The sequence below is a fragment of the Neovison vison genome, chromosome 4 (genome assembly GCF_020171115.1).
Source record: "Neovison vison isolate M4711 chromosome 4, ASM_NN_V1, whole genome shotgun sequence".
Taxonomy (NCBI): domain Eukaryota; kingdom Metazoa; phylum Chordata; class Mammalia; order Carnivora; family Mustelidae; genus Neogale; species Neogale vison.
In genome coordinates, this window is record NC_058094.1 from 111369654 (window position 1) to 111385247 (window position 15594).

Sequence of the window (15594 nt, forward strand, 5' to 3'; positions counted from 1 at the left end):
GGTGATCCGCACTTAGTTTATGTGTCTTAACGCTTCCAACACTGAGAGGGAAGTGTGCTTTCGGAGGGATTCACTGCAGTGTTACGTCTGTTAAAAAGGAATTTTGGGCCTGACTCTGTGGTAACGACATTAGGCGCACATAATTTCCAGTCTCAGACATCTAACCGTTAGACTATAGGAAGTTCTCTTTAAGGGAAACTCTTTCATGCGGACTGTCACTTTTCACAGTTTCTTTATGTGGAGGATAGAAGATAGAACAAGGAAGGACAGAGAGAACGTTTCAAACCGTGAATGAAGTACAGAGTAAGCCACTTAGGCCTGTATGATGCATACTGGCAGTTCAAGAGCGGAGATGTTCCACAGTGTCTTCCTCTTCTCAAAACACTTCCAGTATATGAGGGTACTGTGCTTCAGTAAGTTCTCACGACAGAGATGCGTCTGAGCTCAGTTGGAAAGTGTATATCGTGTCTGGGTAGCAACCATGAAGTGTCTGATACAAGACACTAAGAGGGGATGCGGAGGAAGGTATCTGCTCAGAGAACCTACTTCAGGTGTGTACTCATTCATAACAGTGTTTCTCCTTTGAGGATGAAGATAGAACAGGGAAGGACTACGGGCATATTAGGTACTGTGAGTAAAGGGCACACTATGGCGCTTAAGCCTGCCCACATATATTGGATGTTCACTACCAGTGTTGATCCGCACTTAGTTTCTGTGTCGAAAACGCTTCTTACACTGAGAGGAAAGGGTGCTTTAGGAGGGATCACTGCAGTGGTACGTCTCGTAAAGAAGGAAGCTTTTGGGATTGACTCTGTGGTAACCGCAATAGTCGCCCATAGCTTTCCAGTCTCAGCTGTCTATCCGTTGGACTATAGCAAGTTCTGTTTAAGGGAAACTCCTTCATGCGGAATGTCACTTCTCACAGTGTCTTTCCACTGGAGGAAAGAAGATAGAACAAGGACGGAGCAGAGAGAACGTTGCAACCCGTGAGTGAAGTACCGGGTAAGGCACCGAAGCCTCTATGATTCATACAGGAAGTTCAACACCTGGGATGTTCCACAGTGTCTACCACTTCTAAAAACACTTGCAATATATGAGGGAACTGTACTACAGTTTGTTCTCACGACAGGGATGCGTCTATGCTCAGTTGGAAAGTGTAGGACGTGTCTAGGTAGCAATCATAAAGTGTCTGATACAGGACCCTTATAGGGGATGCGGAGGAAGGTATATGCTCAGGGAACCTACTCCAGGTTTGTACTCATTCATAACAGTGTTTCTCCTTTGAGGATGAGGATAGAACAGGGACGGATTAGGGGCACATTACCAACTGTGAGTAAAGGGCAGGCTATGGCGCTTAAGCCTGCCAAACACATATTGGATGTTCACTACCAGTGTTGATCCACACTTATTTTCTGAATCTAAAACCATTCCAACACTGAGAGGAAAGTGTGCCTATAGAGGGATTGACTGCAGTGTTAACCTTTTAAGGAAGGTAGTTTTTGGGACTGACTCTGTGATAACCGCATTAGGCGCACATAGCTTTCCAGTCTCAGACGTCTAACCGTTAGTCTATAGGAAGTTCTGTTTAAGGGAAACTCCTTCATGCCGAAATTCCTACTCAGAGTGTCTTTCCAGTGGAGGAAAGAAGATAGAACAATGACGGACAGAGAGAACGTTGCAAACCGTGAATGAAGTACAGGGTAAGCCACTTAGGGCTCTATAATGCATACAGGAAATTCAACACCGGAGATGTACCACAGTGTCTACCTCTTCTCAAAACACTTCCAGTATATGTGGGAACTGTGCTACAGTAAGTCCTCACGGCAGAGATGTGTCTGTGCTCAGATGGAAAGTGTAGGACGTGTCTGGGTAACAACCATGAAGTGTCTGATACAGGCTTCTTTGAGGGGATGCTGAAGAAGGTATCTGTCAGAGAAGCCACTTCAAGTGCGTACTCATTCATAACAGTGTTTCTCCTTTGAGGATGAAGATAGAACAGGGAAGGATTAGGGGCACATTAGGTACTGTGAGTGAAGGGCATGCTATCGCGCTTAAGCCTGCCAAACACATATTGGATGTTCACTACCAGTGTTGATCCGCACTTAGTTTCTCCGTCTAAAACCCTTCCAACACTGAGAGGGAAGTGTGCTTTAGGAGGGATTCACTGCAGAGTTACGTCTGTTAAAGAAGGAAGCTTTTGGGACTGACTCTGCGGTAACCGCATTAGACGCACATAGCTTTCCAGTCGCAGACGTCTAACCAATAGAGTATAGGAAGGTCTGTTTAAGGGAAACTCCTTCATGCGGAATGTGACTTCTCACAGTTTCTTTCCAGTGGAGGTAAAAGATAGAACAAGGACGGACAGAGAGAACGTTGCAAACCGTGAGTGAAATACAGGGTAAGCCAATTAGGCCTCTATGATGCATACTGGAAGTTCAACACCGGAGATGTTCCACAGTGTCTACCTCTTCTCAAAACACTTCCAGTATATGAGGGAACTGTGCTACAGTAAGTTCTCACAACAGAGATGCGTCTGTGCTCAGTTGTAAAATGTAGGACGTGTCTGGGTAGCAACCATGAAGTGTCTCATACAGGCCCCTTAGAAGGGATGCAGAGGAAGGTATCTGCTCAGGGAACCTACTTCTTGTGCGTACTCATTCAAAACACTGTTTCTACATTGAGGATGAAAATAGAACAGGGAAGGACTCGGACACATTAGGTACTGTGAGTAAAGGGCACGCTATGGCGCTTAAGCCTGCCAAACACATATTGGATGTTCACCACCAGTGGTGATCCGAACTTAGTATCTGCGGATAAAACGCTTCCTACAATGGGAGGGAAGTGTGCTTTTGGAGGTATTCACTGCAGTGTTACGTCTTTAAAGAAGGGAGCTTTTGGGACTGACACTGTGGTAACCGCAATGGGCTCACATAGCTTTCCAGTCTCAGACGTCTAACCGTTAGACTATAGGAAGTTCTGTTTAAGGGAAACACCTTCATGCGGAAATTCACTTCTCACAGTGTCTTTCCAGTGGAGGAAAGGAGTTAGGACAAGGACGGACAGAGACGTTGCTAACCGTGAGTGAAGTACAGGGTAGGCCTCTTAGGCCTCTATGATTCATACTGGAAGTTCAACACCTGGGATTTTCCACAGTGTCTACCTCTTCTCAAAACACTTCCAGTATAGAGGGAACTGTGCTACAGTAAGTTCTCAAGACAGAGATGCGTCTGTGCTCAGTTGGAAAGTGTAGGACGTGTCTGGGTAGCAACCATGTAGTGACTGATACAGGCCCCATAGAGGGGATGTGGAGGAAGGTATCTGCTCAGGGAACCTACATCAGGTGCTTACTCATTCATAACAGTGTTTCTCCTTTGAGGATTAAGATAGAACAGGGAAGGACTACGGGCACATTAGGTACTGTGAGAAAAGGGCACGCGTGGGGCACCTGGGTGGCTCAGTGGGTTAAGCCGCTGCCTTCGGCTCAGGTCATGATCTCAGGGTCCTGGGATCGAGCCCCATATCAGGCTGTCTGCTCAGCAGGGAGCCTGCTTCCTCCTCTCACTCTCTGCCTGCCTCTCTGACTACTTCTGATCTGTCAAATAAAGAAAAATCTTTAAATAAAAAAAAAAAAAAAAGAAAAGGGCACGCTATGGCGCTTAAGCCTTCCAAACACATATTGGATGTTCACCACTAGTGGTGATCCGCACTTAGTTTCTGCGTCTAAAACGCTTCCAACACTGAGGGGGAAGTGTGCTTTAGGAGGGATTTTAGCAGTGTTACGTCTGTTAAAGAAGGAAGCTTGGGACTGACACTGTGGTAACCACAATAGGCACACATAGCTTTCCAATCTCAGACGTCTATCCGTTAGACTATAGGAAGTTCCTTTTAAGGGAAACTCTTTCATGCGGAAATTCACTACTCACAGTGTCTTTCCGGTGGAGGAATGGAGTTAGGACAAGGACGGAAAGAGAACGTTGCTAACCGTGAGTGAAGTACAGGAAAAGCCTCTTAGGCCTCATGATGCATACTGGAAGTTAAACACCTGGTATGTTCCACAGTGTCTACTCTTCTCAAACACTTCCAGTATATGAGGGAACTGTGCTACAGTAAGTTCTCACGACAGAGATGCTTCTGTGCTCAGTTGGAAAGTGTAGGACGTACTGGGTAGCAACCATGTAGTGTCTGATACAGGCCCCTTAGAGTGGATGCGAAGGAAGGTATATGCTCAGGGAACCTACATCAGGTGCTTACTCATTCATAACAGTGTTTCTACTTTGAGGATTAAGATAGAACCGGGAAGGACTACGGGCACATTAGGTACTGTGAGAAACGGGCATGCTATGGTGCTTAAGCCTGCCATACACATATTGGATGTTCACCACTAGTGGTGATCCGCATTTAGTTTCTGCGTCTAAAATGCTTCCAACACTGAGAGGGAAGTGTGCTTTAGGAGGGATTCACTGCAGTGTTACGTCTGTTAAAGAAGGAAGCTTTTGGGACTGAAACTGCGGTAACCGCAATAGGCGAACATAGCTTTCCAGTCTCAGACGTCTATCCGTTAGACTATAGGAAGTTCCATTTAAGGGAAACTCCTCCGTGCGGAAATTCACTACTCACAGTTTCATTCCGGTGGAGGAAACGTGTTAGGACAAGGACGGACAGAGAACGTTGCTGACCGTGAGTGAAGTACAGGGTAAGGCACTTAAGCCTCTATGATTCATACTAATGTTCAACACCTGGGATGTTCCACAGTGCCTTCCACTTCTCAAAACACTTCCAATATATGAGGGAACTGTGCTACAGTATGTTCTCACGACAGGGATGTGTCTATGCTCAGTTGGAAAGTGTAGGACGTGTCTGGGTAGCAATCATGAAGTGTCTGATACAGGCCCCTAGAGGGGATGCGGAGGAAGGTATCTGCTCAGGGAAACTACTCAGGTGCGTACTCATTCATAACAGTGTTTCTCCTTTGAGGATGAAGATAGAACAGGGAAGGATTAGGGGCACATTAGGTACTGTGAGTAAAGGGCAGGCTATGGTGCTTAAGCCTGCCAAACACATATTGGTTGTTCACCACCAGTTGGTGATCCGCACTTAGTTTCTGCGCTAAAAGGCTTCCAACACTGAGAGGGAAGTGTGCTTTAGGAGGGATTCACTGCAGTGTTACCTCTGTTAAAGAAGGAAGCTTTTGGGACTGAGTCTGTAGTAACCGCAATAGGCGCACATAGCTTTCCAGTCTCAGACGTCTATCCGTTGGACTATAGCAAGTTTTGTTTAAGGGAAACTCCTTCATGCGGAATGTCACTTCTCACAGTGTCTTTCCAGTGGAGGAAAGAAGATAGAACAAGGACGGAGCAGAGAGAACGTTACAACCCATGAGTGATGTACAGGTAAGGCACCTAGGCCTCTATGATGCATACTGGAAGTTCAACACCTGGGATGTTCAGCAGTGTCTACCACTTCTCAAAACACTTTCAATATATGAGGGAACTGTGCTACCGTAAGTTCTCACGACATGGATGCATCTGTGCACAGCTGAAAACTCTAGGATTGGTCTGGGTAGTAATCATGATGTGTCTCATACAGGCCCCTTAGAGGAGATGCGGAGGAAGGTATCTTCTCAGGGAACCTACTTCAGGTTCCTACTCATTCACAACAGTGCTTCTCTTTGGAGGAATGAAGGTAGAACACGGATGGACTAGGGGCACATTATGTACTGTGAGTAAAGGGCAGGCTATGAAGCTTAAGCCTGCCAGGCACATATTGGATGTTCACCATAAGAGATGATCCCCACTTCGTTTCTGCGTCTGAAAGGCTTCCAACACTAAGAGGGGTGTGTGCTTTAGGAGGGATTCACTGCAGTGTTACGTCTGTTAAAGAAGGAAGCTTTTGAGACTGACTCTGTGGTTACCACTTTAGGCGCACGTAGCTTTACAGTCTCAGACGTCTAACCGTTAGACTATAAGAAGTTCTGTTTAAGGGAAACTCCCTCATGCGGATTGTCACTTCTCTCAGTGTCTTTATGTGCAGGAAAGTAGATAGAACAAGAACGGACAGAGAGAATGTTGCAAACCTTGAGTGAAGTACATGGTAAGCTACTTAGGCCTCTATGTGCATACTGGAAGTTCAACACCGGAGATGTTCCACAGTGTCTATCTCTTCTCAAAACACTTCCAGTATATGAGGGAATTGTGCTTCAGTAAGTTCTCAAGACAGAGATGCGTCTGTGCTCAGTTGGAAAGGGAAGTACGTGTCTGGGTAGCAACCATGAATTGTCTGATACAAGCCACTAGGATGGGATGCGGAGGAAGGTATCTGCTCAGGGAACCTACTTCACGTGCGTACTCATTCATAACAGTGTTTACCTTTGAGGATGAAGATAGAACAGGGAAAGCCTACGGGAACTTTAGGTACTGGGAGTAAAGGGCATGCAATGGCGCTTAAGCCTGCCAAACACATATAGGATGTTCACCACCAGTGGTGATCCGCACTTAGTTTTTGTGTCGAAAATGCTTCGTACACTGAGAGGGAAGTGTGCTTTAGGAGGGATTCACGGCAGTGTTACGTCTGTTAAAGAAGGAAGCTTTTGGACTGACTCTGGTAACCGCTACAGTCGCACATAGCTTTCCAGTCTCAGATGTCTATCCGTTGGAATATAGCAAGTTCTGTTTAAGGGAAACTCCTTCATGCGGAATGTCACTTCTCACGGTGTCTTTCCACTGGAGGAAAGAAGATAGAACATGGACGGACAGAGAAAACGTTGCAAACCGTGAGTGAAGTACAGGGTAAGAAACTTAGGCCTCTATGATGCATACTGGAAATTCAACACCGGATGTTAGACAGTGTCTACCACTTCTCAAAACACTTCCAGTATATGAGGGAACTGTGCTACCATAAGTTCTCACGACAGAGATGCGTCTGTGCTCTGTTGGAAAGTGTAGGACGTGTCTGGGTAGCAATCATGAAGTGTCTGATACAGGCCCCTAGAGGGGAGGCGGAAGAAGGTCTGCTAAGGGAACCTACTTCAGTTTCGTACTCATTCATAACAGTGTTTCTCCTTTGAGGATGAAGATAGAACAGGTAAGGATTAGGAGCACATTAGGTACTGTGAGTAAAGGGCAGGCTATGGCGCTTAAGCCTGCCAAACACATATTGGATGTTCACCACCAGGTGGTGATCCGCACTTAGTTTCTGCGTCTAAAATGCTTCCAACACTGAGAGGGAAGTGAGCTTTAAGAGGGATTCACTGCAGTGTTACGTCTAGTAAAGAAGGAAGCTTTTGGACTGACTCTGTGGTAAACGCATTAGGCACATATAGCTCTCCTGTCTCAGACGTCTATCCGTTAGACTATAGGAAGTTCTGTTTAAGGGAAACTCCTTCATGCGGAATGTCACTTCTCACAGTGTCTTTCCAGTTGAGGAAAGAAGATAGAACAAGGACGGAGCAGAAAGAACGTTGCAACACGTGAGTGAAGTACAGGGTAAGTCACACATGCCTCTATGATGCATATTGGAAGTTCAACACCTCGGATGTTCCACAGTGTCTACCACTTCTCAAAACACTTCCAATATATGAGGGAACTGTGCTACCATAAGTTCTCACGACAGAGATGCGTCTGTGCTCAGTTGGAAAGTGTAGGACGTGTCTGGGTAGCAACCATGAAGTGTCTCATACAGGCCCCTTAGAGGGGATGCAGAGGAAGGTATCTGCTCAGGGAACCTACTTCAGGTGCCTACTCATTCATAACAGTGTTTTTCCTTTGAAGATGAAGAAAGAACAGGGAAGGACTATGGGCACATTAGATACTGTGAGTAAAGGGCACGCTATGGCGCTTAAGCCTGCCAAACACATATTGGATGTTCACCACCAGTGGTGAACCACACTTAGTTTCTGCATCTAAAATGCTTCCTTTCTCGATCTCAATGGGAAGGCTGCAAGCTTTTTCCCATTGAGGATGATATTTGCTGTGGGTCTTACATAGATAGATTTGATGAGGTTCAGGATGTTCCCTCTATCCCTATACTTTGAAGACTTTTAATCAGGAACGGAGGTTGGATTTTGTCAAATGCTTTTTCTGCATCAATTGAGAAGACCATGTGGTTCTTCTCTCTTCTCATATTAATTTGTTGTATCACATTGATTGATTTACGAATGTTGAACCATTCTTGTAGCCCAGGGATGAATCCCACCTGATCATGGTGGATAATCTTTTTAATGTGTTGTTGGATCCTGTTGGCTAGGATCTTGTTGAGAATCTTAGCATCCATATTCATCAGTGATTTTGGTCTGAAATTCTCCTTTTTGGTAGGGTCCTTGCCTGGTTTGGGGATCAGGGTAATGCTGGCTTCATAGAAAGAGTCTGGAAGTTTTCCTTCTGCTTCAATTTTTGAAACAGCTTCAGGAGAATAGGTGTTATTTCTTCTTGGAAGGTTTGGTAGAATACCCCAGGGAATCCGTCAGGTCCTGGGCTCTTGTTTTTTGGGAGATTTTTGATCACTGCTTCAATCTCGTTATTAGATATCGGTCTATTCAGGTTGTCGATTTCTTCCTGGATCAATTTTGGTAGTTTACATTTTTCCAGGAATGCATCCATTTCATCTAGGTTGCTAAGCTTTTAGGCATATAACTGTTCGTAATAACTTCTGATGATTGTTTCTACTTCCTTGGCGTTAGTTGTGATCTCTCCCTTTTCATTCATAATTTTATGAATTTGGGATTTCTCTCTTTTCTTTCGGATTAGTGTAGCCAGTGACTTATCGATCTTATTGATTCTTTCAAAAAACCAGCTTCTAGTTTCATTGATACGTTCTACTGTATCTCTGGTTTCTCCCTCATTGATCTCAGCTCTAATCTTGATGATTTCCCTTTTTATGTGTGGAGTTGGTTTGATTTGTTGTTGATCCTCCAGTTCTTTAAGGTGTGGAGACAGCTGGTGTATTCTGGATTTTTCAATTTTTTTGAGCAAGGCTTGGATGGCTATCTATTTTCCCCTTAGGACCGCCTATGCTGTATCCCATAGGTTTTGGACAGAAGTGTCTTCATTCTCATTGGTTTCCATGAATTGTTTCAGTTCTTCTTTGATCTCCTGGTTGATCCAAGCATTCTTAAGCAAGGTGGTCTTTAGCTTCCAGGTGTTTGAGTTCCCTCGGAACTTTTCCTTGTTATTGAGCTCCAGTTTCAAAGCATTGTGATCTGAGAATATGCAGGGAATCATCTCAGTCTTTTGGTGTCAGTTGAGTCCTGATTTGTGACCCAGTATGTGGTCTATTCTGGAGAAGGCTCCATGTGCACTTGAGAAGAATGAGTATTCTGCTGTTTTAGGGTGGAATGTTCTGTATATATCTATGAGGTCCATCTGGTCCAATGTGTCATTCAATGCTCTTGTTTCTTTATTGATTTTCTGCTTCGATGATCTGTCCAGTTCTGAAAGAGGCGTGTTAAGATCTCCTACGATTAGTGTATTCATATCAATATGACTCTTTATCTTGATTAACAGTTTTCTTAAGTAATTGGCTGCTCCCATATTGGGAGCACAGATATTTACAATTGTTAGATCATCTTGGTGGATAGTCCCTTTAAGGATTATGTAGTGGAACAAGACAAGGATGCCCACTTTCACCACTCTTATTCAACATAGTATTAGAAGTCCTAGCAACAGCAATCAGACAACAGAGAGAAATAAAAGGTATCCAAATTGGTAATGAAGAAGTCAAACTCTCTCTCTTCGCAGATGACATGATTCTTTATATGGAAAACCCAAAAGACTCCACCCCCAAACTACTAGAATTCATACAGGTATTCAGCAGTGTGGCAGGATACAAAGTCAATGTGCAGAAATCAGTGGCTTTCTTATACACTAACAATGAAAATACAGAAAGGGAAATTAGAGAATCGATTCCATTTACTATAACACCAAGAACCATAAGAAACCTGGGAATAAACCTAACTAAAGAGGTAAAGGATCTATACTTGAGGAACTATAGAACACTCATGAAAGAAATTGAAGAAGACACAAAAAGATGGAAGACCATTCCATGCTCTTGGATCGGAAGAATAAACATTGTTTAAATGTATATACTGCCTAGAGCAATCTATACTTTTTTTTTTTTTTTTTTTTTCATGAGTGTGAGCTTTTGGAGGTTTTTTTTTTTTTTTTTTTTTTTTTTTTTCCCAATTTATTTATTTTCAGAAAAACAGTATTCATTATTTTTTCACCACACCCAGTGCTCCATGCAAGCTGTGCCCTCTATAATACCCACCACCTGGTACCCCAACCTCCCACCCCCCCGCCACTTCAAACCCCTCAGACTGTTTTTCAGAGTCCATAGTCTCTCATGGTTCACCTCCCCTTCCAATTTACCCAAATTCCCTACTTTTAATACCATTCCGATCAAAATTCCACCGGCATTCTTCAAAGAGCTGGAGCAAATAATCCTAAAATTTGTATGGAATCAGAAGAGACCCCGAATCGCGAAGGAAATGTTGAAAAACAAAAATAAAGCTGGCGGCATCAACTTACCTGATTTCAAGCTTTGTTACAAAGCTGTGATCACCAAGACAGCATGGTACTGGCATAAAAACAGACACATAGACCAGTGGAACAGAGTAGAGAGCCCTGATATGGACCCTCAACTCTATGGTCAATTAATCTTCGACAAAACAGGAAAAAATATACAGTGGAAAAAAGACATTCTCTTCAATAAATGGTGCTGTGAAAACTGGACAGCTATATGTAGAAGAATGAAACTCGACCATTCTCTTACACCGTACACAAAAATCAACTCAAAATGGATAAAAGACCTCAACGTGAGACAGGAATCTATCAGAATCTTAGAGGAGAACATTAGCAGTAATCTCTTCGATATCAGCCACAGCAACTTCTTTCAAGATACGTCTCCAAAGGCAAAGGAAACAAAAGCGAAAATAAACTTCTGGGACTTCATCAAAATCAAAAGCTTCTGCACAGCAAAGGAAACAGTCAAAAAAACAAAGAGGCAACCCAAGGAATGGGAGAAGATATTTGCAAATGACAGTACAGACAAAAGGTTGATATCCAGGATCTATAATGAACTCCTCAAACTCAACCCACACGAAACAGACAAACACATCAAAAAATGGGCAGAAGATATGAACAGACACTTCTCCAATCAAGAAATACAAATGGCTATCAGACACATGAAAAAATGCTCATCATCATTAGCCCTCAGGGAGATTCAAATTAAAACCACATTGAGATATCACCTTGCACCAGTTAGAATGGCCAAAATTAACAAAACAGGAAACAACATGTGTTGGAGAGGATGTGGAGAAAGGGGAACCCTCTTACACTGTTGGTGGGAATGCAAGTTGGTGCAGCCTCTTTGGAGAACAGTGTGGAGATTCCTCAGGAAATTAAAAATAGAGCTTCCCTACGACCCTGCAATTGCACTCCTGGGTATTTACCCCAAAGATACAGATGTTGTGAAAAGAAGGGCCATCTGTACCCCAATGTTTATAGCAGCAATGGCCACAGTCGCCAAACTATGGAAAGAACCAAGATGTCCTTCAACGGATGAATGGATAAGGAAGATGTGGTCCATATACACTATGGAGTATTATGCCTCCATCAGAAAGGACGAATATCCAACTTTTGTAGCAACATGGACGAGAATGGAGGAGATTATGCTGAGTCAAATCAGTCAAGCAGAGAGAGTCAATTATCATATGGTTTCACTCCTTTGTGGAGCATAACCAATAGCATGGAGGAAAAGGGGCGATAGAGATGAGTAGGGAATTTGGGTAAATTGGAAGGGGAGGTGAACCATGAAAGACTATGGACTCTGAAAAACAGTCTGAGGGGTTTGAAGTGGCGGGGGGGTGGGAGGTTGGGGTACCAGGTGGTGGTATTATAGAGGGCACAACTTGAATGGAGCACTGGGTGTGGTGAAAAAATAATGAATACTGTTTTTCTGGTAATAAATAAATTCGGGGAAAAATAAATAAATAAATAAATAGGAAAAAAATGCTTCCTACACTGAGAGGGAACTGTGCATTAGGAGGGATTCACTGCAGTGTTACGTCCGTAAAAGAAGAAAGCTTTTGGGACTGACTCTGTGGTAACAGCATTAGGCTCACATAGCTTTCCAGTTTCAGACGTCTATCCGTTGGACTATTGGAAGTTCTGTTTAAGGGAAACTCCTTCATGCGATATGTCCTTCTCACAGTGTCTTTCTAGTGGAGGAAAGAAGATAGAACAAGGACGGAGCAGGAGAAAGTTGCAACCCGTAAGTGAAGAACAGTGTAAGCCACATTGGCCTCTATGATGCATACTGGAAGTTCAACATCTGGGAAGATCCACAGTGTCTACCACTTCTAAAACACTTCCAATATATGAGGGAACTCTGCTACCATAAATTCTCATGACAGGGATGCATCTGTGCTCAGTTGAAAACTCTAAGATGTGTCTGGGTAGCAATCATGAAGTGTCTCATACAGGCCCCTTAGAGGGGATGCGAAGGAAGGTATCTGCTCAGGGAAGCTACTTCAGGTGCGTACTCATTAATAACAATGCTTCTCCTTGGAGGAATGAAGGTAGAACACGGACGGACTAGGGGCACATAGGTACGGTGAGTAAAGGGCCGGCTATTGCGCTTAAGCCTGCCAAACACATATCGGATGTTCACCAACAGTGGCGATCCGCACTTATTTTCTGCGTCTAAAACGCTTCCAACACTGTGTGGGAAGTGTGCTTTAGAAGGGATTCACTGCAGTGTTACGTCTGTTAAAGAAGGAAGCTTTTGGGACTACTCTGTGGTAACCGCATTAGGTGCACATAGCTTTCCAGTCTCAGACGTCTAACCCTTAGACTATAGGAAGTTCTGTTTAAGGGAAACTCCTTCATGCGGATTGTCACTTCTCACAGTGTCTTTCCTGTGGAGGTAAGAAGATTGAACAAGGACGGACAGAGAGAACGTTGCAAACCGTGAGTGAAATACAGGGTAACAATTAGGCCTCTATGATGGATACTGGCAGTTCAACACCGGAGATGTACCACCGTCTACCTCTTCTCAAAACACTTCCAGTATATGAGGGAACTGTGCTTGAGTAAGTTCTCACGACAGAGATGCGTCTGTGCTCAGTTGGAAAGTGTAGGACGTGTCTGGGTAGCAACCATGAAGTGTATCATACAGGCCCCTTAGAGTGGATGCGGAGGAAGATATCTTCTCAGGGAACCTACTTCAGGTGCGTACTCTATCATAACAGTGTTTCTCCTTTGAGGATGAAAATAGAACAGGGAAGGACTATGGGCACATTAGGTACTGTGAGTAAAGGGCACGCTATGGCGCTTAAGCCTGCCAAACACATATTGGATGTTCACCACCAGTGGTGATCCGAACTTAGTTCCTACATCTAAAATGCTTCCTACACTGAGAGGGAAGTTTGCTTTAGGAGCGATTCACTGCAGTGTTAACGTCTGTTAAAGAAGGAAGCTTTTTGGACTGACACTGTGGTAACCGCAATAGGCGCACAAAACTTTCCAGTCTCAGACGTCTATCTGTTAGACTATAGGAAGTTCTGATTAAGGGAAACTCCTTCATGCTGAAATTCACTTCTCACAGTGTCTTTCCGGTGGAGGAAAGGAGATAGAACAAGGACGGACAGAGAACGTTGCAAAAGGTGAGTGAAGTACCGGATTAGTGACCTAGGCCTCTATGATGCATATGGGAAGTTCAACAACGGATATGATCCACAGTGTCTAACTCTTCTCAAAACACTTCCAGTATATGAGGAAACTTTGCTTCAGTAAGTTCTCACGACAGAGATGCGTCTATGCTCAGTTGGAAAGTGAAGGACGTGTCGGGGTAGCAACCATGAAGTGTCTGATACAAGCCCCTAAGAGGGGATGAGGAGGAAGGTATCTCCTCAGGGAACCTACTTCAGGTGCATACTCATTCATAACAGTGTTTCTCCTTTGAGGATGAAGATAGAACAGGGAAGGACTACGGGCACATTAGGTACTGTGAGTAAAGGGCCCGCTATGGCGCTTAAGACTGCCAAACACATATTGGATGTTCACAACCAGTGGTGATCCGCCCTTAATTTCTGTGTCGAAATCGCTTCTTACATTGAGAGGGAAGTGTGCTTTAGGAGGGATTCACTGCAGTGTTACGTCTGTTAAAGAAGGAAGTTTTGGGACTGACTCTGTGGTAGCCGCATTAGGCGCACATAGCTTTCCAGTCTCAGACGTCTAACCGTTTGACTATAGGAAGTTCTGTTTAAGGGAAACTCCGTCATGCCGAATGTCACTTCTCACAGTGTCTTTCGAGTGGAGGAAAGAAGATAGAACTAGGAAAGAAAGAGTGAACGTTGCAAACCGTTAGTTAAGTACCGGGTAATCCACTTAGGCCTCTATGATGCATACTGGAAGTTCAACATCGGAGATGTTCCACAGTGTCTACCTCTTCTCAAAACACTTCCAGTATATGAGAGAACTGTGGTACAGTACGTTCTCACGACAGATTGCGTCTGTGCTCAGTTGGAAAGTGTAGGACGTGTCTGGGTAGCAACCATGAAGTGTCTCATACAGGCCCCTTAGAGGGGATGCAGAGGAAGGTATCTGCTCAGGGAACATACTTCAGGTGCCTACTCATTCATAACAGTGTTTCTCCTTTGAGGATGAAAATAGAACAGGGAAAGACTACGGGCACATTAGGTACTGTGAGTAAAGGGCACGCTATGGCGCTTAAGCCTGCCAAACACATATCGGATGTTCACCACCAGTGGTGATCCGCACTTAGTTTCTGCGTCGAAAACGCTTCCTACACTGAGAGGGAAGTGTGCTTTAGGAGGGATTCACTGCACCTTTACGTCTGTTAAAGAAGGAAGCTTTTGGGACTGACTGTGTGGTAACCGCAGTAGGCGAACATAGCTTTCCAGTTTCAGCCGTCTATCCGTTGGACTATAGGAAGTTCTGTTTAAGGGATATTCCTTCATGCGGAATGTCAATTCTCACAGTATCTTTCCAGTGGAGGAATGAGGATATATATTAGGGACGGACACAGAGAACGTTGCAACCCGTGAGTGAAGTACAGGGTAAGGATCCTAGGCCTCTATGATGCATACTGGAATTTCAACACCTGGGATGTTCCACAGTGTCTACCACTTCTCACAACACTTCCAATATATGAGGGAACTGTGCTACCGTAAGTTCTCAGTACAGGGATGCATCTGTGCTCAGTAGAAAACTCTAAGATGTGTCTGGGTAGCAATCATGAAGTGTCTCATACAGGCCCCTTTGAGGGGATGCGTAGGAAGGCATCTGCCCAGGGAAGCTACTTCAGGTGCATACTCATTCATAACAGTGCTTCTCCTTGGAGGAATGATGGTAGAACACGGACGGATATGGGGCACATTAGGTACTGTGAGTAAAGGGCAGGCTATGGCGCTTAAGTCTGCCAAACTCATATTGGATGTTCATCACCATTGGTGATCTGCACTTAGTTTCTGCGTCTAAAACGCTTCCTACACTGAGAGGGAAGTGTGCTTTAGGAGGGATTCACTGCAGTGTTACGTCTGTTTAAGAAGGAAGCTTTTGGGTCTGTCTCTGTGGTAAC